This window comes from Ranitomeya variabilis, chromosome 2 (assembly GCF_051348905.1).
Source record: "Ranitomeya variabilis isolate aRanVar5 chromosome 2, aRanVar5.hap1, whole genome shotgun sequence".
In the NCBI taxonomy this organism is placed as follows: Eukaryota; Metazoa; Chordata; class Amphibia; order Anura; family Dendrobatidae; genus Ranitomeya; species Ranitomeya variabilis.
The window spans coordinates 41,679,041-41,703,520 of NC_135233.1; the positions used below are offsets into that span (position 1 = coordinate 41,679,041).

The following is a 24,480-nucleotide window of genomic DNA, read 5'->3' on the forward strand; positions in this document are numbered from 1 at the left end:
GGAGCTGCAAGTTTCTGACAAGCATAGAAAGGGTCGTTAATAGTGATGAGCGAGTATAATCGTTGTTCCGGTGATCTCCAAGTATTTGTGACTGCTCGGTGATTTAGTTTTTGTTGACGTAGCTGCATGATTTATGACTGCCAGATAGGCTGAATACATGTGGGGATTCCCTAGCAAACAGGCAACCCCCACATGTACTCATGCTGGCTACCAGCCGTAAATCATGCAGCTGCGGTCAAAAAAAACGAATTCTCCAAGCACTCAAAAATACTCGGAGGACAACCGAGCAACGAGTATACTCGCGCATCACTAGTCGTTAACCTTTTCAACACCAAAGGAAACCAAATCCATTTAATATGGGACACAAGGCTAAATGGAAGATCTGCTATTTAAAATACATAGTGATCTTTTAACCCCAGATCTCCCAGGAGGATGTGACACACTCGTGACATCATAGTGCTGTGGAACGGCTTCTACGGAGTAACGGAATGGCCGCTGGACCAGGATCCTGTGAGTTATTTTGCTCTAATATCTACTGGTCTCCTGCAGCCATCCATGTTTCATCAAAACATTCATATCTGTTATTATTTATCTCTATTTTTTAAGGAAAAATCATGTTATAAGGGAAGAAAAAAACAAGAACAAACACACATAACTACATGAAACATTTTCTGTTTTTCTTTCCCTGTTGGCACAGATCAAAGCAGAGCCCGGGTGCTGTGCCAGGCGCTAGATCAATGCTTCCAGTCTTGACAGTTCAGAAGAAAGTTTGGATGTTTTAGGAAAAAGCACAAGGTATTCTAACAATGCAGGCAGTGACAGCCGCCGCCTCAGCCGCTCCACGCTCATAGCTGGGTTATTATATATTGCTTTATAGCACTGACATCACACACAAAGTGGTTTTCTAGCAGAACACAAGGCGCAAAATAGACCGTCTGGAGAACTGACAGCATGCGGCAAATTACCCATGGCAGCCTATAGTTCACGGCACAACTAGTCTAAATATAATCTAATAATAAAAAGTTCTAATTAGACTATGTGCACACGTCGACATTTACCCACCGAGCTTTTCAAGCAAAAGACGCTTTGAGAAAACTCCTGAAGCGTCTTTTATTGGCGTCCTTGCAGTCAATTTTCACAGTGGCAATGCCACGGGTGTTTTTTTTAACTTGTATGTATGAAATAGTGAACATACGCACAGAATGTCGATTTTACACTGCAGTTCACATATTCATTCATTTTATCATTTTGTAAGTACCTGAAAGACGGTGTGCACCTTCCCTTAAAGCGGTTGGACAGGATTAGTAATACCTGGCTACTTTCCTTGAAAAAATGAATGGAGCTTAGCTGGAATTTCATACACAACCTTCAGAAAGGTGGAGCGCTGTTTGTGAATGAAAGCAGCTATGTTTTTTGCTTTGTTTTTTTTTTCTAGGCCAGAAATGCCTTTAACCTTTAGGTTAGGTTCAAATAGCGTCTGATTCTATGGTGGCTACTGAACGGAGGGCTAGACGAGATGTGAACACTGCCTTGTCCTAAAGTTGCCGTACATGTTGGGTGTGGATGTATGAAGGGGTTTCAGATTCCGAGCCTGAAACATAGAGAAAGTGCTGGCTGTGTTATACAGCCATCATGTGTCTGCAACAGTAGCAAAAGGAGATAGCGCAGATCTCTGATACTTAACCAATGTCTGAATGAGGCCTTACACCGTCTTTTATACTGATTGGGTGACTCTTAGGCTTGATGAAGGATTAAAACCCAAAATATTGCAATGGCTATACGATTTATTACCTTAGGCCGGGGTCACACTTGCGTGTGCAATGCGAGAAGCTCGCATACTCGGCACTCGGGACTGGAGAGTGTGGCTGCATGTGTTTCTGTGCAGCTGAACGCTCTGGTCCCGAGTGCCGGCGGCAGTGCCGGGTACTGATGCGCGAGTTTCTCGCATTGAACACGCAAGTGTGATCCCGGCCTTATGCCAAACAACTACAGCCGTGTGAAAACTGGATGTGTGAAGGAACCAGTGGTATAGTTTCTCCAAGTGTCTTTACAATCGGTATGAAAAAGAAAACCTTGCCTACATTTTTTTTTAAAACACAAATACCTGATTCAAACAATAGGTCATTTTCCGTTGACAATTTTTGTTTAATTTGACAGGTTCCCTTTAGAATAATGCAGTGGGTCATCCTGAAGTCTTTTCATATGCAAAACGTTTTCTCATATCATTATAAGTCGAGGAAAATAACAAGAAGCGATTTCTTCCAGGTATTGTCGATATTCCTGAAGGTGCTGGAGGTTGGTAAGAAGTGTTCTCATCCAAAGCTTTGTTTCTGTGATGTTCAGCTCAGTAATAACACGATCCGGCTTTCTTCTTTCTATTGTGTCCAAGGCAGTTTAGCGAGCGGCACGCCGAGGAGGACTCACTGAGCCTAATGAATAGGAAGGACACCGGTGATAACAACACAGCCATCTCCTGAGGCTTACCAGCCTCAATTCTATTTAGGTTTTCCATCTATGCTGGAATTCCTACGTCTCTCTAGCTCTCCGCCTCCTCCTTTGTTTCTCATCATGGATAATGCGATTCCCTTATATTCTGCACATACGGATAACGTGGTGGTCTTATTATATGGTCACCTCGTGTCACCTTCGGTGGAGAACAGAATCAGCTAGTAAATAAAAACAGAACGGGGCATTTATTAAGCAATATGGGACAAAAGAATCCTGCCCGAAATTGAGCAAAATAAAAAAACTTGTTGCACATGCGGCGTAAAAAATTTAGAGGAGCAGATTTATGGATCTGTTTAAAAGGCAAATCATTGCAACCAATTACCAACTTTTTGGCCTTTTCCTTCCATCCTTGCTACTTTCTAAATAAATGGGGCTTAGGGCAATTGTAAACTAGAGAATTTTCGGTTAAAATACAATTTGACAAAACATCGGACCAATGTTTGGCCCCATAGACTTACACATGTCCAATTTTTCCTTGGACAGAAAAATCACTGCATGCTCGAGGCTGACCCAATGTTGAGATCACACTTGGTCAAGCAAGTCAACGAGACCATGGAAAACATCGGACTGCACTCGGATGTCATTTCCGATTATCCGCTGCCGGAATGGAGAAGATGGAGAATTTTTTTTCCACCATCTTCTCATCACAGAGAATTGGAACGCACTATGTTCACACTGATCAAACTCTCTGATCAAAGTGTTCTTAGAGTAATCAGACTATTTCTCTTGGATGAGAGGATCTACGGCCTTCCGCACCTGCCCTTAGTGGGACAACAAATTTTCTATCATTTCCTATAATAGAGGACGCTGACGCCATTGCTTCACTGGTGTAGATTTCCGTTTGTGAAGCACGGGTCACTCGTGATACAAGAAATCTATTAGGAGTTTTTACGCCTTACTGTACGGTTATGAAAATAGTGGATTCATAAAATGCCCGGGATTTATATGGGCTAGAGATGAGCAAGTCGATTAGTAACTAATCAAATTTGTTATTTATTTCTCCCAAATTTTTGATTTTGCCTAATCCCAAATGTTTAGGATTTATATGAATCCAATAAAGTGGTGGCCATTATTTTGAGGGTCAGGAATGGAAATTCAATAAAAATATTTTTTTTTAATAACCCTTAATAATAATAGTATATACTTACCTGTGCTAGTCTCGCCCCTCCCTTGTCCTGCTTCCGTAATGACCATATGAGGCTTAGTCAGCCCTGGAAAATCCGAAGACCAGAGGGACCAGAGCACAGAATTTAGCGAGGGGCTACGGCAGCATATTAGATGAGGGATGGGCCTAGGACATGTGAGAATAATCTTTAAGCACTTTTTAACCCCTTCCCTCCATTTACTATGCTTTGATGCTTTTCAAGTCTGGAGAGGACTTTGAGCATAATAAACTTTTTTTTTTCTCCTTGGGGGGGGGGGGAGGCAAATTTAATTCAGACCAAATTTAATAAGGATGGGATCTGCCAGTGGATTCGCACAAATCTGAATAGGATTTTAGGAGATTCACTTATCTCTAATATTGGGACTTTTTTTGCACTAAAGAAAGCCAAGCTAAGAGGTGACATACAGGGGAGAAAAATACAGCAAGGCGCGCCAATTTGTATTTATAAATATACCCCATTGTCTTTTCACTTACTATATTATAGTCTATAATTAATTGTAAAGGATGGATCATATCTCCAATTTATATTGATTATAGGCAAAATAATTATTTATTTTGATTTGCCAAATCATCACATTTACCAGGGTGCACAGAATACAACGGGAAAATGGATAGGCCTCAATTATTTATCTTTGTTTGCCATAGCAACCAATCAGAGCTTAGCTTTCATGTTCTAAACTGCTCTGGTAAAATGAAAGCTGCACTGTAATTGGTTAACTGCTCTGGTAAAATGAAAGCTGCACTGTAATTGGTTGCTGTGGGCAATGGAAAACAGATTTAAGAAGACAGTTTTGATAACGCTGCCCCAATGTGCCGATAATTCCCCTAAATAAGACAAATCCAAATATCAAGATAAGATTCGAAAAAGATGGCTGCTTCTCTATATAAACAGCTCCACTGGTGTCCACGTATTGCAGTATTAAGCCGCGTTCATACATTCAGTATTCGGTCAGTATTTTACATCAGTATTTGTAGCCAAAACCAGGAGTGGGTGATAAATACAGAAGTGGTGACGTGTTTCTATTATACTTTTCCTCTGATTGTTCCACTCCAGGTTTTTTAATGCTGTAATTATTGACTCTGGCTTGTACAGTTGAAACCTCAAGATTACATACACTATATAACAAGACACATATAAATGTTTTTCTCAATATCTGAAAAGAAATGAGAATAAACCTTCCCGTTTTAGGTCAATTAGGATTACCATAATTATTAATATTTGCCAAATGCCAGAATAATGAGAGAGAATGTTTTAAGGCATTTGTATTGCTTACTGCAAAGTCAAAACTTTACATACACTAAGATTACTATGCCTTTATACAATTCTGGACTGCCCATACGATGATGTGAAGGAACAGATGATTGGCCTCGGGGAGACCAAAACATCCAACACCGCGGAGACACCATCACGTGTTTCTCAACGCAGTGATCCAGAACACTGCCCCCATCCCTTATGGGAAATATGCAAATGCATGCAGGATAGCTGCGGAGACACCATCACGTGTTTCTCAACGCAAGCAGTGAATAGCCAGACCTTTCCCCGGGAAGGAACAACCACGGGAAGGGCAGCATCCCATAAAGGAAAACATCCAATACAGGAAAACCACCTATGCCAAGCATGGTATCCATCCACAGACAACTGTTTCGGGGTGTTTGCCCCTCATCAGTGTGGAGTAGGAATCTGGCTATTAGGAGCAGTGCCTAGTAAAAGGCTGTGAAGGAACAGATGATTGGCCTCGGGGAGACCAAAACATCCAACACCGCGGAGACACCTGTTATGGTTTCCAATGGCAAGGAAACATCAGAAGCATAGAATAAACGGACAAGCTCTCGGGTGATGGAAACTAGAGCTGACCGCGATGCTAAACCTACACACCACACTAGAAGTAGCCAGGGGGCATTCCTGCGTGGTCTCTAGATGCCGCGCGCCAGCCGGAGAACTAACTACCCCTGGTAGAAGAAAACACAGTCCTGGCTTGCCTCCAGAGAATGTCCCCACAGGAGATAGCGGCCCCCCACATATAATAACGGTGAGAGCAGATGAAAAGACACACGTAGTATGAAAGCAGATTTAGCACAGAGAGGCCCGCTAACTAAATAGCAGAAAGATACAACAGAGGACTTCGCGGTCAGCTGCAAAACCCTTCAAAACACCATCCTGAAATTACCTTAACTCATGTGACAACTCATGCCACTGGAGTGGTAATTTCAGCCCAACAAGAGCTTCCAGCTGCAGAGATTCACATAAGTGCAAACTGGACAAAACATACAAAAATAGACTTAAGGACTAAAGTGTCCAACTTAGCTGAGCAGAAAACTGGGAGCAGGAACATGCAACAGAATCACTCTGGATACATTGATGGCCAGCATTAGAATGACTGAGGAGCAAGGTTAAATAGGATACTCCCACATCCTGATAGGAACAGGTGAACTGAGAAGGCAAAGCTTGCAGGACACCAGTACCACAAGAGACCACCGGGGGAGCCCACGAACCGAATCACAACAGTACCCCCCCCTTAAGGAGGGGACACCGAACCCTCACAAGAACCACCAGGGCGATCTGGATGAGCCCTATGAAAGGCACGGACCAAATCAGAAGCATGAACATCAGAAGCTGTAACCCAAGAATTATCCTCTTGACCGTAGCCCTTCCATTTCACCAGATATTGAAGTCTCCGTCTGGAAACACGGGAGTCCAAGATTTTCTCCACCACGTACTCCAATTCACCCTCAACCAGCACAGGAGCAGGAGGCTCAACAGAAGGCACAAGTGGTACCTCATACCTCCGCAATAATGACCGATGGAAGACATTATGGATAGCAAAGGATGCTGGGAGGTCCAAACGAAAAGACACAGGGTTAAGAATTTCCAAAATCTTATAAGGACCGATGAACCGAGGCTTAAACTTAGGAGAAGAGACCCTCATAGGGACAAAACGGGAGGACAACCACACCAAGTCCCCAACACGAAGACGAGGACCAACACGACGATGGCGATTAGCAAAACGTTGAGTCCTCTCCTGGGACAACTCCAAATTGTCCACCACCTGCCCCCAAATACGATGCAACCTATCCACCATGGTATCCACTCCAGGACAATCCGAAGACTCCACCTGACCAGATGAAAAACGAGGATGGAACCCTGAATTGCAAAAGAAAGGGGAGACCAAAGTGGCAGAACTGGCCCGATTATTAAGGGCAAACTCAGCCAACGGCAAAAAGGAGACCCAGTCATCCTGATCAGCAGACACGAAACACCTCAAATAAGTCTCCAAGGTCTGATTAGTACGTTCCGTCTGGCCATTTGTCTGGGGATGAAATGCAGACGAAAAAGACAAATCAATGCCCATCCTTAAGTATACCCGTAGGTTTAGAATCACCAGGGGAATCAGGTTCAAAACTCCTAGAAAGGGCATCCGCCTTCACATTCTTAGTACCTGGCAGATACGAAACCACAAAATTAAACCGGGAGAAAAACAACGACCAGCGCGCCTGTCTAGGATTCAGACGTCTGGCCGACTCAAGATAAATCAAATTTTTGTGATCAGTCAAGACCACCACCTGATGTTTAGCACCCTCAAGCCAATGACGCCACTCCTTGAATGCCCACTTCATCGCCAAAAGCTCCCGATTACCGACGTCATAATTTCGCTCGGCGGGCGAAAATTTTCGAGAAAAGAACGCACAAGGTCTCATCACTGAACAATCTGAACTTTTCTGCGACAAAACCGCCCCCGCTCCGGTCTCGGAAGCATCAACTTCCACCTGAAAAGGAAGAGAAACATCAGGCTGGCACAACACCGGAGCAGAAGAAAAACGGCGCTTAAGCTCCCGAAAGGCCTCCACAGCAGCAGGAGACCAATCTGCAACATCAGCACCCTTTTTAGTCAAATCAGTCAAAGGCCTGACAACGCTAGAAAAACCAGTTATGAATCGACGATAAAAGTTAGCAAAGCCCAAAAATTTCTGAAGGCCCTTAAGAGAAGTCGGTTGCGTCCAGTCACAAATAGCCCGAACCTTCACAGGATCCATCTCAATAGAAGAGGGGGAAAAAATGTACCCCAAAAAAGAAATCTTCTGAACCCCAAAAACACACTTTGAACCTTTAACAAACAGAGAATTGGTCCGCAAAACCTGAAAAACCCTCCTAACTTGTTGAACATGAGATTCCCAGTCATCCGAAAAAATCAAGATATCGTCCAAATACACAATCATAAATTTATCCAGATACTCACGGAAAATATTGTGCATAAAAGACTGAAAGACCGAAGGGGCATTTGACAGACCAAAAGGCATCACCAAATACTCAAAATGGCCCTCGGGCGTATTAAATGCGGTTTTCCACTCATCCCCCTGCTTAATTCGCACCAAATTATACGCACCGCGAAGATCAATCTTAGAGAACCACTTCGCCCCCTCAATGCGAGCAAATAAATCTGTCAGCAAAGGCAAAGGATACTGATACTTGACTGTGATCTTATTCAAGAGTCTATAATCAATACAAGGTCTCAAAGAACCATCGCTTTTAGCTACGAAAAAGAACCCCGCTCCAAGAGGAGACGAAGAAGGACGAATATGTCCCTTTTCCAAGGACTCCCTAATATACTCTCGCATGGCAGCATGTTCAGGTACAGACAGATTGAATAGACGACCCTTAGGAAATTTACTGCCAGGGATCAAATCTATGGCGCAATCGCAATCTCTGTGAGGAGGAAGAGAATTAAGAGTAGATTCCTCAAAAACCTCACGATAATCAGACAAAAACTCAGGAATTTCAGAGGGAATAGATGAAGCAATGGAGACCAAAGATGTGTCCCCATGATTTCCCTGACATCCCCAGCTTAGTACAGACATTGTTTTCCAGTCAAGGACTGGGTTATGAGTTTGCAACCATGGCAATCCCAGCACCAACACATCATGTAGATTATACAGTACAAGGAAGCGAATCACCTCTTGATGGTCTGGAGTCATACGCATAGTCACTTGTGTCCAGTATTGTGGTTTATTACTAGCCAATGGTGTAGAATCAATACCCTTTAAAGGTATAGGAACTTCCAGAGGCTCTAGATCAAACCCACAGCGCCTGGCAAAGGACCAATCCATAAGACTCAAAGCGGCGCCAGAATCCACATACGCATCCGCAACAATAGAAGATAACGAACAAATTAGAGTTACAGACAAAATAAACTTGGACTGCAAAGTGCCAATAGCAGAGGATTTATCAACTTTCTTTGTTCGTTTAGAGCAGTGATTTTCAACCTTTTTTGAGCCGCGGCACACTTTTTATACTTAAAAAATCCCGGGGCACACCACCAACCAAAATGGCACAAAATGACACTAAAACAGTACATATTCTACATACAGTGCCTACAAGTAGTATTCAACCCCCTGCAGATTTAGCAGGTTTAATAAGATGCAAATAAGTTAGAGCCTTCAAACTTCAAACAAGAGCAGGATTTATTTACAGATGCATAAATCTTACAAACCAAAAAGTTTTGTTGCTCAGTTAAATTTTTATAAATTTTAAACATAAAAGTGTGGGTCAATTATTATTCAACCCCTAGGTTTAATATTTTGTGGAATAACCTTTGTTTGCAATTACAGCTAATAATCGTCTTTTATAAGACCTGATCAGGCTGGCACAGGTCTCTGGAGTTATCTTGGCTCACTCCTCCATGCAGATCTTCTTCAAGTTATCTAGGTTCTTTGGGTGTCTCATGTGGACTTTAATCTTGAGCTCCTTACACAAGTTTTCAATTGGGTTAAGGTCAGGAGACTGACTAGGCCACTGCAACACCTTGATTTTTTGCCTCTTGAACCAGGCCTTGGTTTTCTTGGCTGTGTGCTTTGGGTCGTTGTCTTGTTGGAAGATGAAATGACGACCCATCTTAAGATCCTTGATGGAGGAGCGGAGGTTCTTGGCCAAAATCTCCAGGTAGGCCGTGCTATCCATCTTCCCATGGATGCGGACCAGATGGCCAGGCCCCTTGGCTGAGAAACAGCCCCACAGCATGATGCTGCCACCACCATGCTTGACTGTAGGGATGGTATTCTTGGGGTCGTATGCAGTGCCATCCAGTCTCCAAACGTCACGTGTGTGGTTGGCACCAAAGATCTCGATCTTGGTCTCATCAGACCAGAGAACCTTGAACCAGTCAGTCTCAGAGTCCTCCAAGTGATCATGAGCAAACTGTAGATGAGCCTTGACATGACGCTTTGAAAGTAAAGGTACCTTACGGGCTCATCTGGAACGGAGACCATTGCGGTGGAGTACGTTACTTTTTGTATTGACTGAAACCAATGTCCCCACTGCCATGAGATCTTCCCGGAGCTCCTTCCTTGTTGTCCTTGGGTTAGCCTTGACTCTTCGGACAAGCCTGGCCTCGGCATGGGAGGAAACTTTCAAAGGCTGTCCAGGCCATGGAAGGCTAACAGTAGTTCCATAAGCCTTCCACTTCCGGATGATGCTCCCAACAGTGGAGACAGGTAGGCCCAACTCCTTGGAAAGGGTTTTGTACCCCTTGCCAGCCTTGTGACCCTCCACGATCTTGTCTCTGATGGCCTTGGAATGCTCCTTTGTCTTTCCCATGTTGACAATGTATGAGTGCTGTTCACAAGTTTGGGGAGGGTCTTAAATAGTCAGAAAAGGCTGGAAAAAGAGATAATTAATCCAAACATGTGAAGCTCATTGTTCTTTGTGCCTGAACTACTTCTTAATACTTTAGGGGAACCAAACAGAATTCAGGTGGGTTGAGGGGTTGAATAATAAATGACCCTCTGAAAAGACTTTTCACAATTTAAAAAAAAAAAATAAACAAAGAAATAACAGTCTTTTTTGCTGCAGTGCATTTCACACTTCCAGGCTGATCTACAGTCCAAATGTCACAATGCCAAGTTAATTCCAAATGTGTAAACCTGCTAAATCTGCAGGGGGTTGAATACTACTTGTAGGCACTGTATAGTTAATAATATAGATTCTAAATGTATTTATACTCACTCAGTGTGAAACCTGGGCCTTTTTCGATAAACACAAAAGGGATATCCTGGCAGGAATGGTGGAAAGACACACACAAAGCTCTTCCTCAACAGTTCTCAGTCTCTCCCTGTTTTTAGTTTTTATCGCAGTCAAGCTTGAGAAGCCCAGCTCACATAGATATGTGGTCGAAAATGGGAGCAATGTCAAAATAGCTTTGTTGGCCAGAATGGGGAACTCCTTGGAGTGGTACTGTGCAGTGATATATACAGAGGAGAGGTACTGTGCGGTGTATATATACAGGGGAGAGGTACTGTGCTGTGTATATATACAGGGGAGAGGTGCTGTGCAGTGTATATATACAGGAGGAGAGGTACTGTGTGGTATATATACAGGGGAGAGGTACTGTGCGGTGTATATATACAGGAGGAGAGGTACTGTGCAGTGTATATATACAGGGGAGAGGTACTGTGCAGTGTATATATACAGGGGAGAGGTACTGTGCGGTACTTTAGAGCATGCTGATATAACATGAGTAGAATTTCCACAATAGAAGCACAAATGATTTTTGCGCCTATAAATCTGTCGTTCGCTTCTGGACAGAAAGCTATCACATTGCATACTCTGTGGTGCCTCTTCAGAAGACACCGCCAACTGGTGCACAGGTTTACGTTCCCGTAAACGCCGATCAATCTGAATTGCCATTGTCATGGACTCATTCAGACCAGTAGGCGCAGGAAACCCCACCATGACGTCTTTTACAGCATCAGAGAGACCTTCTCTGAAAATTGCCGCCAGAGCGCACTCATTCCACTGAGTAAGCACAGACCATTTTCGAAATTTTTGGCAATATATTTCGGCTTCATCTTGCCCCTGAGAGAGGGCTATTAGGGCTTTCTCAGCCTGAATCTCCAAATTTGGTTCCTCATAAAGCAACCCCAAAGCCAGAAAAAACGCATCCACATTGAGCAACGCAGGATCCCCTGGTGCCAATGAAAATGCCCAATTTTGGGGGTCACCCCGCAGTAAATAAATAACAATTTTTACTTGCTGGGCAGGATCTCCAGCAGAATGAGATCTCAGCGAAAGAAACAATTTACAATTGTATTTAAAATTTAGAAAACAAGATCGATCTCCAGAAAAAAACTCCGGTATAGGAATTTTAGGTTCAGACCGAGGAGCATGTAACAAAAAATCTTGTATATTCTGAACTTTAGAGGCAAGATTATTCAAATTGGTAGCCAGACTCTGGGGATCCATATTTCAACAGATAAAGTCTGAGCCATTCAGGGGTTAAGAGGAGAGGAAAACAGGAGACTGCAATTAGAGCTGGAGTGCAACTTCAGAGGAAGGGAAAAAAAAAAAAAAAAAAGGTTTCACACAGTTCCTTTTTTCTCCTGCTTCAGCCTATAGATTAAACATTTGGGCTGGCCATACTGTTATGGTTTCCAATGGCAAGGAAACATCAGAAGCATAGAATAAACGGACAAGCTCTCGGGTGATGGAAACTAGAGCTGACCGCGATGCTAAACCTACACACCACACTAGAAGTAGCCAGGGGGCATTCCTGCGTGGTCTCTAGATGCCGCGCGCCAGCCGGAGAACTAACTACCCCTGGTAGAAGAAAACACAGTCCTGGCTTGCCTCCAGAGAATGTCCCCACAGGAGATAGCGGCCCCCCACATATAATAACGGTGAGAGCAGATGAAAAGACACACGTAGTATGAAAGCAGATTTAGCACAGAGAGGCCCGCTAACTAAATAGCAGAAAGATACAACAGAGGACTTCGCGGTCAGCTGCAAAACCCTTCAAAACACCATCCTGAAATTACCTTAACTCATGTGACAACTCATGCCACTGGAGTGGTAATTTCAGCCCAACAAGAGCTTCCAGCTGCAGAGATTCACATAAGTGCAAACTGGACAAAACATACAAAAATAGACTTAAGGACTAAAGTGTCCAACTTAGCTGAGCAGAAAACTGGGAGCAGGAACATGCAACAGAATCACTCTGGATACATTGATGGCCAGCATTAGAATGACTGAGGAGCAAGGTTAAATAGGATACTCCCACATCCTGATAGGAACAGGTGAACTGAGAAGGCAAAGCTTGCAGGACACCAGTACCACAAGAGACCACCGGGGGAGCCCACGAACCGAATCACAACAGACACCATCACGTGTTTCTCAACGCAGTGATCCAGAACACTGCCCCCATCCCTTATGGGAAATATGCAAATGCATGCAGGATAGCTGCGGAGACACCATCACGTGTTTCTCAACGCAAGCAGTGAATAGCCAGACCTTTCCCCGGGAAGGAACAACCACGGGAAGGGCAGCATCCCATAAAGGAAAACATCCAATACAGGAAAACCACCTATGCCAAGCATGGTATCCATCCACAGACAGCTGTTTCGGGGTGTTTGCCCCTCATCAGTGTGGAGTAGGAATCTGGCTATTAGGAGCAGTGCCTAGTAAAAGGCTGTGAAGGAACAGATGATTGGCCTCGGGGAGACCAAAACATCCAACACCGCGGAGACACCATCACGTGTTTCTCAACGCAGTGATCCAGAACACTGCCCCCATCCCTTATGGGAAATATGCAAATGCATGCAGGATAGCTGCGGAGTGTCTCCGCAGCTATCCTGCATGCATTTGCATATTTCCCATAAGGCCAATCATCTGTTCCTTCACAGCATTTTACTAGGCACTGCTCCTAATAGCCAGATTCCTACTCCACACTGATGAGGGGCAAACACCCCGAAACAGCTGTCTGTGGATGGATACCATGCTTGGCATAGGTGGTTTTCCTGTATTGGATGTTTTCCTTTATGGGATGCTGCCCTTCCCGTGGTTGTTCCTTCCCGGGGAAAGGTCTGGCTATTCACTGCTTGCGTTGAGAAACACGTGATGGTGTCTCCGCAGCTATCCTGCATGCATTTGCATATTTCCCATAAGGGATGGGGGCAGTGTTCTGGATCACTGCGTTGAGAAACACGTGATGGTGTCTCCGCAGTGTTGGATGTTTTGGTCTCCCCGAGGCCAATCATCTGTTCCTTCATAGCCTTTTACTAGGCACTGCTCCTAATAGCCAGATTCCTACTCCACACTGATGAGGGGCAAACACCCCGAAACAGCTGTCTGTGGATGGATACCATGCTTGGCATAGGTGGTTTTCCTGTATTGGATGTTTTCCTTTATGGGATGCTGCCCTTCCCGTGGTTGTTCCTTTCCGGGGAAAGGTCTGGCTATTCACTGCTTGCGTTGAGAAACACGTGATGGTGTCTCCGCAGCTATCCTGCATGCATTTGCATATTTCCCATAAGGGATGGGGGCAGTGTTCTGGATCACTGCGTTGAGAAACACGTGATGGTGTCTCCGCGGTGTTGGATGTTTTGGTCTCCCCGAGGCCAATCATCTGTTCCTTCACAGCCTTTTACTAGGCACTGCTCCTAATAGCCAGATTCCTACTCCACACTGATGAGGGGCAAACACCCCGAAACAGCTGTCTGTGGATGGATACCATGCTTGGCATAGGTGGTTTTCCTGTATTGGATGTTTTCCTTTATGGGATGCTGCCCTTCCCGTGGTTGTTCCTTCCCGGGGAAAGGTCTGGCTATTCACTGCTTGCGTTGAGAAACACGTGATGGTGTCTCCGCAGCTATCCTGCATGCATTTGCATATTTCCCATAAGGGATGGGGGCAGTGTTCTGGATCACTGCGTTGAGAAACACGTGATGGTGTCTCCGCGGTGTTGGATGTTTTGGTCTCCCCGAGGCCAATCATCTGTTCCTTCACAGCCTTTTACTAGGCACTGCTCCTAATAGCCAGATTCCTACTCCACAGTGATGAGGGGCAAACACCCCGAAACAGCTGTCTGTGGATGGATACCATGCTTGGCATAGGTGGTTTTCCTGTATTGGATGTTTTCCTTTATGGGATGCTGCCCTTCCCGTGGTTGTTCCTTCCCGGGGAAAGGTCTGGCTATTCACTGCTTGCGTTGAGAAACACGTGATGGTGTCTCCGCAGCTATCCTGCATGCATTTGCATATTTCCCATAAGGGATGGGGGCAGTGTTCTGGATCACTGCGTTGAGAAACACGTGATGGTGTCTCCGCGGTGTTGGATGTTTTGGTCTCCCCGAGGCCAATCATCTGTTCCTTCACAGCCTTTTACTAGGCACTGCTCCTAATAGCCAGATTCCTACTCCACACTGGTGAGGGGCAAACACCCCGAAACAGCTGTCTGTGGGTAGGAGTGCCTCTCGGCCTTTTGGCTGCGATCTTGTGTCGCAGTCAGAGGGTGCGAGTGTTTCTTTGCAGCGTGCTGCTAATTTTCGTCTGCGATATTCGTATCGGCAGTGAAGACTGAAGATGTTTGTCAAGAATACGATTCGTATGGTCGTGGAGGATGGTGCCAAAAACAACGTGGTATATGTGGTTCGTGACCTGCTGGAGGGAAAGGCTGGAGCTCATCGGACTGACATTTTCAGTGTGAATGAATTTCACAACCAAGGTATATATGACGTAACCTTTGTGAGTGAGCCTTGCTGTCTAACTGTCTTCGAGTGGTTAAGAAGCCATGATGGTGACCCCTGCCTGGGGGGAGTGCGGGTGGAGCCTTTGTTTGGGCTCATGGAGAAAGTAGTGACTGTAACCGTGTACAATCCTTACACAGAAGTAAGGCTGCTGGAGCAGTTCCTGGCTCGGTACTGCGAATATGTAAAAAGTGGAGAGAAACAGAGAAATTGTTTGGGCATTTTTAATTGTAAATATGTGTTTCGTGTGAAACTGAGGAAAGACCCAAGCTGTTTGGGAGGCTTTACCCATCCCCCGGCGAACTTTTCAGTGGCGGGTCATAGGGGCTTTCTGTCGTATGCAGGGCAGCCTCTATACTGCAGGAAGTGTTTTCAATTTGGGCACTTACAGAACACATGTGAGAAGAGCATGGTTTGTCGTAACTGCAAGCAAGAAGGCCATACAGCGGCTCAGTGTCCGATGCCACGTGAATGTGACCAGTGTGGTAATACAGGGCACCTGTATAAGGACTGTCCATATGGTGTGCCAAGGAGGCCAACTAGAGAGGAGGAGAGGCGGGAGGAGGAAGAAAAGAAACGTAGGGAGGAGCGGAGGCAGGAGGAGGAAAAAAAGAGAGAGGAGGAGGTTAAGAAACGGGAGGAGGAGAGGAAGCGGGAGGAAAGCGAGGCATCTGCGCAGCAAAGCGCTGAGGTAATTCCGCCCTCCATGGTTGAGAGACGGCGGGATAGACGGCAGGAGGACAAGGAGGCTGAAAGGAGGAAGGAGGAGCTGGAGGACAAGTTATTCTGGAGAGCTGCAAAGCAAGAAGAGCGTGCTATGGTTAAAAAGAAAAAGAAAAAAAAGGAGGCCCCAGTTACCAAAAATGAGGAGTTGGGTGGTTTGATGGATTTTGACACTTCTGGGGCGGAGGAGATGGCTGCGTCATTGATTGTTGATTCTGATCCAGAAAGCATTGGCGTTTTTTCCTCAGAAGAGGAGCCTGGAGGTCGAAAGTGTCCCAGGGAGGGTGGTGGGGAAATCTGTGATGAAGGTGGAGGGCCCCAGAGGAAGGCTGGGCAGAAGAAGGCGCGTGTGGAGGAGTGTATGGAGGTCAGCGGCTCTGAAAGCTGCTCAGCGCAGATGGTGGAGGAGGACAGTGGCGGTGCTGTGTAGATATGTGCTATTATTTCAGTAGCTAGGTGATTTTGTATATAGCATTTGCCTTTAAATTTTTTTTTTTTTTTTTTTTTTTTTTAATTTTATTTTCCTTTTGGTTTGTTTTTCATGTAAGTTGAGTAATGTCATGTTCGTAGGTTGTTTTTTTTAGTATTTTTTTGTGTATGTGATGGGTTTTGTACTCATATCACAAAATGTGAGGGTCTTTAAAAGCAGGTGGCGGCGGGCAGCCATTTTGGATTTTTTTGCAACCCAGAATGCAGGAATTTTTTGTCTGCAGGAGTGTGGGATTGTGGATGGTGTGAAGGGGAGTGAATGGCCTCATGGTGCGTCTGTGTGGTCAGGGAGTGCCTGTAATAAAAATGATGGTGTGGGTTTTTTGGTGAAGGGAAATGATGTGAGTTTGTGTGACTATATGGTGATTGAGGTTGGAAGGTGTGTGTTGGCTAATTTTGAGTTTAGAAATGTTCGTTTTGGCGTTATTAATGTATATGCGCCTGTGGATAAACAGGAGCGTAGAGTTTTATTTGAAAAAATTAAGTTTTTTATTCCAGGAAGAGTGCCTGTTGTGATAGTGGGTGATATGAACTGTGATGTGGGAAGTGTGAATGTCGATGCATCAGGGAAAGTGTTAATGGATATGGTGAGTGAGTTTGGTTTAAAAGATATGCAGCGGGCATGCAAGATAACTCCGTTGTTAAATACGTTTTTTTCTGACAGTGGGAGGGTGGAGTCTAGATTAGACTATTGTTTTGTTTCAAAAAATCTGATTCCTGTTAGTTATGCACAGGAGAGGGTGTTTTTTTCGGATCATGTGTGTATGAAGTGTGAATTGGATTTGCATGTTAATGAGGTGGCTGGGAAAGGTGTGTGGAAGTTGAATGTGAGTTTGCTGGAAGGAGGGGGGGTGAGAGAGGAGTATGAAAGACATTATGCAGAGTGGTGTGGGTGCAGGAGTGATTTCAGAAATGTGTGTGAATGGTGGGATTGGGTTAAATGGAGAACCAAGAGTTTTTTTAAAAAACTCGGGTACAAGTGTGCGGCTGCAAAGAGAGAAAGGTTTGCTTTTTTAAATGCAAGATTGAGTTTGTTGTATAAGTTGAGGGCGGGAGGGATGGATGTGAGTGAAGATTTAGTGAAAGTGAAAAAAGAAGTGAATGATTTTTTGTTAGAAAGAGGGAGGAGTATTGTGTATAGGGCCAAATTAGAGAATTTGGAGAAGAATGAGAAGTGTTCGCGGTTTTTCTTTAAGAAAGTTTTTGGGAAGAGACAGTATGAGTGTTTTGAATGGGATGGATGGAAATGAAGTTAGTGGCGCGGACTTGTGTGAGGAAGTGGCAAAGTTTTATGATGATTTGTATGCTGTGAAATGGAGGGATGAAGGTTTGGAGGGTGAGGTGTTGAGTGTTTTGGAAAATAGTTTGAATAGGATAGAAAGGGAAAGTTTGATGGGTGAGGTGACGGGTGAAGAAGTATGGAAGGTGGTGTGCAGTATGGCGCTGAATAAAACACCGGGGGAGGATGGTCTACCGGTGGAATTTTATCGGGTGATGTGGGATGTGATTGGGAAGGATTTTGTGGATGTATGTAAGTATATGTGGGCGAATGCAGAGGTGGCAAATGGTATGCGTGCAGGGGTGGTTGTGTTATTGCCAAAAAAAGGTGATTTGAAAAATCTAAAAAATTGGAGGCCGATCACATTGCTGAATTGTGATTATAAGATTTATGCGAAACTTTTGGCTAACAGGATGCGTGTTGTGGTTGGGAGTGTGGTGGGTGAGGAGCAATGTTGTGCGGTACCTGGAAGACGAATACATGGAAGTTTGTGTATGTTGAGAGATTGTTTGTGGGACTGCATGAATCGTAAGAAAGGGGTGTATGTGTTGAGTTTGGATTTTGAGAAGGCGTATGATAGATTGGCGCATGGTTTTTTGTTTAGTGTGTTGGTGAAGATGGGTTTTCCTTCTGAGTTTGTTGAGAGAGTGAGAAGTTTGTATAAGAATATTTACAGTTGTGTGTTGTTGAATGGAAATGTGGGGAGGAGAGTAAATGTATTTTCGGGTGTTCGGCAGGGGTGTCCTTTGTCCCCTATCGTTTTTATTTGCGCAATTGAGCCTTTGTTATGTTTGTTAAGAAAAGATAAGGTGATTCGGGGTGTGCAAGTACCCGGGGGTGGGGGGAGAGAATGGAAGATGAGTGGCTATATGGATGATGTGTGTGTGCTGTGTGATTCAGAGTGTTCGGTGCGGCGTGTGAAGTTGTTGGTTTCTATTTTTTGTGGAGCATCTGCTTTTAAAGTGAATTGGGAGAAGAGTGAGTGTAAGAATTTTGGGGGAAGGAGTCTGAGCGATGATGTTGGAGTGAATGTGGTGAGTGGATCGATAAAGGTTTTGGGTGTGAAATTTTCAGAGAAATTGGATGGAGAGGAAAGCTGGGTGGATGTGAGAGAGAGAGTGGAGCGTAAGTGAAATTTTTGGAGTTTGAGGGATCTTACGTTTTTTGGTAAAATTTTAGTTATTAAGAGTGTTGTGTTACCTATTTTTTTGTATGTTGCGATGGTGTTTCCACCAAGCTGCATGTGTATTAGAAGATTAAATAGGGTTTTGTTTGTCTTTTTTTGGGGTTCATGTATGGAGCGTGCGAGGAGAGAGATTGTTATGAAGAGTTTGGATAAGGGGGGACTGGGTTTCCCAAATTTGAATGTTTTTTTCGGCGTGAATATTATGGTGTTTGTACTAGGTGTGATTAGGATGGTTGGGAAGTATGCATGTATGTGCAGGTTTTTGTTTGGAAATTTATTGTTTCGTTTGAAATGGCGTGAAAGAGATCTTAGGAGCCCAGTGGCTTTTGAGGTTCCTGTGTGGTATGTGTGGGTTTACAAATTTCTAGTGAAGTATGAACTTTGTGATGTGGATGTGAGATTGTTAGAAAAGAAGAAAGCTGTATATAAGATGATTGAGTGTAGAGAGATGGAATGTGACATTATTGTAGGACGAGCCCATAGGCTGTTCTTGCCAGATTTTAAAATGGTAAGAGGGGATGATGTGCAGAAAGTATGGAAGAAGGTACGTGTGAATGGTATGACAAATAGGCAGAGTGAGATTGTATGGCAGTCATTGCATGGGGTGTTGCCAGTGAGGGAGTTTCTGAAAAATCGGGGTTTAGTGAGGAGTGAGAGGTGTCCGAGGAGTGGATGTGGTGGGAGTGAGAGTGTGGTGCATTTGTTTTGGAATTGTCAGTATGCTAGAAGTGTGATTGCAGGTCTGGGTCGTTTGTGTAAGGAGCTGTGTGAGGTGAATCTGTTGTCTTTTGAGCTCTTTATGTTTGGATTGGGTATGTGTGGGGAGAAGGAGAGAGTATTGTGGTTGATGATGACATGTATAAAAGAGGTTTTGTGGGATGTGAGGAATGTGTATGTGTTTAAAAGGAAGGATATTGAGGTTAAAAACTGTATAAAAATTATTTTGGGAAAATTGTATTTTTGCTTTGTGTGTGATCAGAGGAGGAGAGGGGAGGTGGATGCAGAGGGAATTTGGAAGACTAAAAAGTGGAAACATTTTGTTAATGTATCTTGAAGTGGTTTTTGGTTGTTAATTAAAACATTTTTTGTGTGTTTTCCAATGATGATGGGAATGGCGGTGGCACTAAGTGTGTGGCACGCTGTTTTGGGAGATGAGTTCCTTATAGTTTTGGTTACCTGACTGTGGAACTTCCCATCTGAGGGAAAAAAAAAAAAAAAAAAAAGCTGTCTGTGGATGGATACCATGCTTGGCATAGGTGGTTTTCCTGTATTGGATGTTTTCCTTTATGGGATGCTGCCCTTCCCGTGGTTGTTCCTTCCCGGGGAAAGGTCTGGCTATTCACTGCTTGCGTTGAGAAACACGTGATGGTGTCTCCGCAGCTATCCTACATGCATTTGCATATTTCCCATAAGGGATGGGGGCAGTGTTCTGGATCACTGCGTTGAGAAACACGTGATGGTGTCTCCGCGGTGTTGGATGTTTTGGTCTCCCCGAGGCCAATTATCTGTTCCTTCACAGCCTTTTACTAGGCACTGCTCCAAATAGCCAGATTCCTACTCCATACTGATGAGGGGCAAACACCCCGAAACAGCTGTCTGTGGATGGATACCATGCTTGGCATAGGTGGTTTTCCTGTATTGGATGTTTTCCTTTATGGGATGCTGCCCTTCCCGTGGTTGTTCCTTCCCGGGGAAAGGTCTGGCTATTCACTGCTTGCGTTGAGAAACACGTGATGGTGCCTCCGCAGCTATCCTGCATGCCCATACGATGATGTCATGTGTTTGGAAGCTTCGGATAGGTGTTGTTTTTAGGCAACATCTGAATTAATTAGAGACACACCTGTGAATGTATTTTAATGCACACCTGAAACACACTGCTTCTTTGCAAATAAAGATAAGTGCAGTGCGGACTTCAAAAATGAAACATGATGTTATTGACACAATGATAAGTAACATACGTAATCTTATACACAAAAATTATAGAAGGAAAAGATAGGATCCACAATAGAAGCCTTGGGAATAAGGGGTTGGGGTAAGAGGCAGTTCCTCAAATCACATAAGTATACAGTATTGGAATATCAAGTGAACATATACTCTCCTAGTGCAAATGTAGTAACATTGCAACAAACAAAGTGCTTGTGCTGAGATCTACCATTAATTATAAACTGATAATGTGGAAAGCAGGGACTTAAAGTAAATGTACTGCCCATACCCAAGTTAGAAGGGTTGCATACACTTAGCCATGTTGTAAAGTGCCGGTGCACAGACCACAGAATTCCCAGGGGCTGACCAATACAACATGGGTAAGTGTATGCGACACTTATAACTTGGGTACGGGCAGTACATTTACCTTATGTCCCTGTTTTCCACATTGTCAGTTTATAATTAATGGTAGATATTCTCAGCACAAGCACTTTGTTGCAATATTACTACTGTTGAGGGAGGATCTAAATTGATCCTTCACGGTTAACTCAGCGATTTCCAAATTAATATACAAGGTGTTGCCGGCAACTGAAAATGACCAGACGGAGACGTGTGTCTCTGTTTGGGGGGGGGATCAAGCTGATCTCTCTGGCCCCCGTTTATTCTGTATGTCTTTTCATAGTTATAGAAATTATACTTCAACCAATCAGCATAAGAACACGCTCACAGTTCTTAACCTATAAGAATGCAGGAACAGTCTGTGCGTCAAAGTTTTGTAGAACAATACACCCTCAGTCTCATGTTCTATTTAGATTGCAACAATCAAGGTCTCATAACAGCTGTAAACTTTAGCCTACTAACAAAATGTATATCAAAACAACAAAATGGAGTCGAAAAGCACAAAATGGAGAATCTTTCTTAATTTTTTCCTTCACATTCCCCCCTAGATAAATTTTGTTAATTAATGTCCAGCATCAGAGGTACTATGCCAAGCTATAAGCTCGAGGGGTACTGGTCTTCACATGGCTGGTGCCATGTTACCAGCCATGGCTGTTGCGGCGTACCCGTCCCCCCTGTATACTAGAATTTACGAATAAAAATTATTGATAACAGTAGTGGGGATCTTTTGAAGATAGCCATGCGCTTGGCTTCAACATCTTCATCAGGTAACTTTGTGAAATCGGTGTAGAGAAGAGCAGGGGTGGCAACGCTTTTGGTTTCATCATTAGTTGTCTTAGTGCAGAATTTCCTAATACATACAGAAATACACCAAAAAACAAGTTTTAGTATTACATACATAACAAGGATAAAGGCAACAATATATAACAAACTTTGCAAGATTCCAGCAATCCAGCCCCCAAATCCCTTAAACCAATTTGCTGGATTAAGAAAGGAGAAGGTGTCTGTCCACCAACTGTCCTTATTACGGTCATTGTCTTTATTATATTGAGCTTTGAGTCTTTGAATATCCTCTAACTTTAACTTTATAGTACTATTGGGATCTATATAATGACAGCAGGCGGGTCCAATAACCTGACACATACCACCCTGTGCTGCTGTTAAGTAATCCAGTACTACAGTATATTGATTAGTAACTATGATAAGTTGGTTTTGGACAGCAACAGTAGTATATTAAATATATCCAATATATCCCAAATTTGATCATCTAGATAATCTGTGGCCCTAACCAATGTATCCCACATTTGTGTAATCATAGGGTAAATGAAAATAGAACTGACAATTTTATTGGCTATACCCATCTGTACTACTAATCTTTCATGATATTGGACAAACCTATTATTCAAGGATATTGAGGAATTTAGGCTGTCCCATGTGGTTACCAATAATAATATAGAAAATGCGAAAACCAAAACATTATGTCCCCTTATTAGCTACTAGTCTGTTTGACCAGCTTGCAGTGCGATGCGTAGATCCACGTCGGCCTTCCTTCCAGCTTTACTGACATAGGAGTGATACTGAGGACTTGGTAGGGACCGTCATACAAGGGTTCTAGTCCGTGTTTTCTGACATGGCTTTTCACGACCACAAAACCACCAAACTTTAAGTTGTAACAAATATCGGTTTCTGCTGAATCTGGAAGGGAAGAAGAAACTAAAACATGGGTGTTAGCAAGATTTTTACTAAACTGAATAACATATTGAACAGCACGGTCAGTTTCTTCTGATAACTACTGAGACTGGAAATTTGCAACTGGGGGCCTAGCACCAAACAATATCTCATATGGGGACAGGCCATGTTTTGCCTTAGGGGTAGTATGAATGTGGTACAGTACAATGGGTAGGAGCTCTGGCCATGGAGCCGTAGTCTCCTGCATCTTTTTGGTCAATTGTCCCTTCAGTGTGCCATTCAGCCTCTCAACTCTCCCACTAGATTGTGGATAGTACGGAGTATGGAGGGCTACAGTAGATCCAAGCATTGTCAGAACCTCCTGATACTCATGAGAAGAAAAGGCCGGGCCTTGGTCACTTTCGAAGACTTCTGGAACACCATATCTGCATATAACTTCCATCACCAGTTTCTTTGCTGTAGTCTTTGCAGTAATATTGGTAACCGGGAATGCTTCCGGCCAACTGGAGAACATATCAACAACCACCAGACAATATTCATACCTTCCAGACTAAAGGTACCTTCACACGAAATGACTTTGTAACGATATCGCTAGCGATCCGTGACGTTGCAGCGTCCTGGCTAGCGATATCGTTTAGTTTGACACGCAGCAGCGATCAGGATCCTGCTGTGATGTCGCTGGTCGCTGAATAAAGTTCAGAACTTTATTTGGTCGTCCGATCGCCGTGTATCGTTGTGTTTGACAGCAAAAGCAACGATACCAGCGATATTTTACACTGGTAACCAGGGTAAACATCGGGTTACTAAGCGCAGGGCCGCACTTAGTAACCCGATGTTTACCCTGGTTACCAGTGTAAAATGTAAAAAAAACAAACAGTACATACTTACATTCGCATCCCCCGCCGTCTGCTTCCCACACTGACTGAGCGCCGCAAAGTGAAAGTGAAAGCACAGCACAGCGGTGACGTCACCGCTGTGCCCTGCTACTGCCGGCGCTCAGTCAGTCAGTCAGTGCAGGAAGCGGACGCCGGGGGACGCAAATGTAAGTATGTGCTGTTTGTTTTTTTTACATTTTATGCTGGTAACCAGGGTAAACATCGGGTTACTAAGCGCGGCCCTGCGCTTAGTAACCCAATGCTTACCCTGGTTACCCAGGGACCTCGGCATCGTTGGTCGCTGGAGAGCGGTCTGTGTGACAGCTCTCCAGCGATCAAACAGCAACGCTGCAGCGATCGGCATCGTTGTCGCTATCGCTGCAGCGTCGTTTCGTGTGAAGGTACCTTTAGGCAACGTGATATGGTTCACATGGAGCCTTTGGAACAGATAGTCGGACTTAGCAAGATGCTTCGAGGGTAAACATTGAAGTTGACCGGGATTGCAGGTCTGACAGATATTACATGCACGGTTGAGTGCTGTCAGGACTGTAGAAATACCTGGAGCCCAGTAGAATTTTTGTACATTTTTTCCTCGATGTGTGGGCCTATGTGCCCACGTGGCAATAGCAGGGTACATCCGCTTAGGGAGACACACAAGTTGGTCCTTTTTCCAGAGACAATTGTCCATACGTGCTCCATCAGCCTTCCACTGCTTCACTTCTTCCTTTGGGGAC

At 44.1% G+C, this 24,480-nt stretch overlaps 1 long non-coding RNA gene across 1 annotated transcript; it reads left to right on the forward strand.

Annotated features, from left to right (window-relative positions):
* Positions 1–463: 463 nt before the first annotated feature.
* Positions 464–2,724, forward strand: LOC143809062 (uncharacterized). Its single transcript, XR_013222051.1, has 4 exons — positions 464–510; positions 698–795; positions 2,158–2,299; positions 2,390–2,724. It is a non-coding gene; the product is annotated as an uncharacterized LOC143809062 (long non-coding RNA).
* Positions 2,725–24,480: the final 21,756 nt, after the last annotated feature.